The 2,986-nt window shown below is 52.6% G+C and overlaps 1 pseudogene; it reads left to right on the forward strand.

The window, feature by feature from the left end:
• Nucleotides 1-1,501: 1,501 nt before the first annotated feature.
• On the forward strand, nt 1,502-2,487 carry LOC123065427 (BTB/POZ and MATH domain-containing protein 2-like; annotated as a pseudogene).
• The last annotated feature ends 499 nt before the right edge of the window (nt 2,488-2,986 follow it).

Below are 2,986 nucleotides of genomic sequence, written 5' to 3' on the forward strand. Positions count from 1 at the left end.
CATTTATCGTGTTGGGTGCAAGTGTTTGATTGTTTGTGCAGGTGCATAGATTGGAGTCTTGTGTGTATCTCCTACTGGATTGACACCTTGGTTCTCAAAACCGAGGGAAAGACTTATCTCTACTTTGCTGCATCACTCTTTCCTCTTCGAGGGAAAAACTAACGCAAGCTCAAGAAGTAGCAAGCAGCCATATTCGCGATAGCTCCAGTGTCCATATAGCAGTCGCCGCCGCCGGTGTAGTTGGAAGGAGACGGAGCGGAGTGCAGGGCCACCAAGAGCACCGGGTCCCAAGGCGCAAGTGGGAGTGCCGGGACCGATGGCTGGGTCGGGGCCGTCAGGGGCAGTAGCAGCAGCCCTCCTGGTTGCGGCGGCTGGCTGTAGGAGAGAGGCTCGTATGGCACCGCGTAGAATGACTGATGCGAGGGAGGCCTCATGCCGAGGATGCTTGGTGCAGGAGTGCGGGGAACCGGCATGCAATAAGCATGCACAACACCGGTCCACGGGTTCTGACTGGCGTACCATGGGGCCTACTGGAACTGCTTATTGGGCTCCTCCCTGAGCCCCGTTGCCCTGCTGCTGCTTGCAGCCTCCGCGGCGGCCCTCGCGGTGACCCCCGTTTGAGGCCGGCGGGGGCGGCAGGGCCGGCGCGGGACGCGGTGGTGGCAGGGCCGAACCCGCGTGAGTGCCGGCGGTTAGAGCGGTGTGGGTCGCCTGGGTTCGGGTCATCTTCATCACCTGTCCTCCAGCTTGAGGTACGCCACCACCTGGGCAAAGGTAGGCTTCGCGATGAGGGTAAGGTTGGAGGCGGCGTTCCCAAAGTCCTCGTTGAGACTGGCGGTGAGGGTGCTGATGAGAAGCTCGTCGCCGACCGTCTAGCCGAGATCATGGAGCTCGTCGGCTAGCTTCTTGAGGTGCATGCAAAAGTCGTCAATGGACGAGTCAAGCTGGTGGCACCCATAAAACTCGATGTGTAGGAGGACCTTGTGATGAAGCTTGTTGTAAGTGAAGAGGCCATTGAGCTTGGTCCAGACGGCATAAGTGTCGTCGTCATCGTCCACCACCGCGTGGAAGAGGTCCTTGGAGATGGTGAGGTAGAACCAGCGGATGATGGTGGCGTTGAGGATCATCCACTCCTCGTCGTTCACCATGAGGCTAGAGTCCATGGTGCCGTTAACATGACCATGGAGCAGGTACTCGCGGAACAACAAGGACACATACCCCTTACAAGCGGAGTAGGAGGCAGTGGATTGATCAAGGACCACCGTGACATGCTCGTGGATGTTCAGATCGCGAACGAGAGTCACATCCAAACCGGCGAAGGGATTGGTGGCGGTAGAGGATCCCGTGGAGCTCATGGTGGTGGCGGGGAACACGGGACAGTGGCTAGGATTGCGGCGCGGCTAGGGGCGGCGCGGCTAGGGTGGGGTGGTGTAAGAGGAGGGTGCGGCTAGGGTGGGGTGGCGGAAGCAGGAAGGGTGGCGGCGGCAACTTGTGGCGGCGGATGGAGAAAGGCCAGCGGCGGTGGCAGAGGTTGGCGGCGGCGATCGGCGATGGCGGCGGCGGGTGGCGGCGGCAACTTGCGGCGGTGGATGGAGAAAGGCCAGTGGCGGTGGAAGAGGTTGGCTGCGGTGATCGGCGGTGGCGGCGGCGGGTGGCGGCGGCGGCGGATAGAATAGGGTTAGGATCGACTTGCGATTGATACCATGTAGAAAAGTAGGTTTAGGCCGTGCAATACAATTGCATTGATCGGTGCACTGGACACGTATATATAATGTACAGCATGAGGGCCACAACCTCAACTATACAAGAAAATTAGGAGGTGGATCCTAGACACAATATACATGCACAATATATTCAACACCTTTAAAGCGCGGCCATTGAGGATATAATCGGTTTGTGGCCAGAACGCCCCTCGAGGAAAACTATATTGTGAAAGGGCACATCAAGTTCGTATACACCATCATCGTCATGCGTGATACACCTGTCACCGTACCGCCTTCCGACATCGGAAACCATATCGGCTGCTTGCTGGATCAGACATATGGGACGGACGTGTCGTTTACCGTCGACGGCAAGACATTCCTAGCGAACCGAGCCATCCTTGCAGCCCGCTCACCGGTCTTCAGGGCAGAGCTTTTTGGGTCCATGGCCGAAGCTACAGTGTCATCCATCACAGTGCACGATATCATGCCTTCAACATTCAATTGTATGCTTCGGTTCATATACACGGATGAGTTTCCTACTACAGAAGATAACCCCTCCACTGAGGTATTATTTGATTCACTTGCCGCTCCAGATCGCTACGCGCTAGACCGTCTAAAGCTTATGTGTGTCCAAAAGTTATGAGATAATGTGTCAATGGATACAGTTATTGATATTCAAGCTTGCGCTGAGATGTACAATTGCCCCGTGTTGAAGGACAAGTGCATTGACTATATTGGTAAAAAGAAAGAATCTAAGAAGCAGCCAGAGTCTTCGTTGGGCTAGGGCACATACTTCATGCATTATGGTTCGTGAGTTTGGACTAGAGAGTGCTCGAATATAATATACTGGAGTATTTTTACACAGGTGCATATTCATCTAGGATTCTATTTGTGCTTTGACAAGAATTATGGTTTTCTTGTGTTTAACATGTACCTTCTCATTTATAGAATAATCATTGTTTTTCTTAGAAAAGGTGTATTGACAGGGATTTACACTGTTTTGTTGTTGCCAAATTTCTGTACTAGATATGATTTCTAGTTTGTTGGAGGATTTCCTACTAAGTGAGCCATATTGCATTTAAAAAGTGTTATTAATAACCAGTGACTCTCATAGATGAGAATGTGCAATTGATTTTGTAAAATAGTAGCCTACACCATCAACATGACGATTTTTTCTTCTCAAATGCTCAAGGAGTTGCACCCCGTCTTGTCGGTGAACTATGGTTCGCCAACAAGTGCACAACTGCACTGACATATTGATAAAGAAACTAATTCTAAACAGC

Source organism: Triticum aestivum, chromosome 1A (genome assembly GCF_018294505.1).
Source record: "Triticum aestivum cultivar Chinese Spring chromosome 1A, IWGSC CS RefSeq v2.1, whole genome shotgun sequence".
Lineage (NCBI taxonomy): Eukaryota > Viridiplantae > Streptophyta > Magnoliopsida > Poales > Poaceae > Triticum > Triticum aestivum.